A 489-nucleotide genomic window follows, 5' to 3' on the forward strand; every position below is an offset into this window, starting at 1 on the left:
AAACCGTCACACGCATCCAAAAGCCCCATTCATCCTACTTCTCATTCCATTCTCGGACCCGAAGCACCATCTCATATCGTCCCACCACCGCCACCGTTTCAACCACCGTCTCAACTCCTCCGGCCGAGAGGACCTAGGGAGGTGGACCCAACCTCTCCGTGGACGAGGAGATCATCGGGCCGTGCCATTCTTGTCATTCTTCCCTCTCCCTCCCTCTCCCAAAAATATCAGGGGCACCGCCCGTTTGAATTCAACCGGTCGAGGCCGCGTAAAAAGAAATTGGCCGCGGCGCCGCCCGTTTCGCGGACGAGAAACGAGTCGTTTCCATGCGGGAAAAGGGTACGGTGGTGGGCAGGGTTGGGCCGCGCGCCGCATCTTGATGCGTTGCCCGCCCGGTACACCTAAACCGCCTCTCTCTTTTTTCGGATGCACGCGCCGACGGCATCGATATTTCAGTCGAGAAAAGAGACGGTGAGGCAGGGGGGGAGG

This window comes from Apis dorsata, unplaced genomic scaffold (assembly GCF_000469605.1).
Source record: "Apis dorsata unplaced genomic scaffold, Apis dorsata 1.3 scaffold_908, whole genome shotgun sequence".
NCBI lineage: Eukaryota > Metazoa > Arthropoda > Insecta > Hymenoptera > Apidae > Apis > Apis dorsata.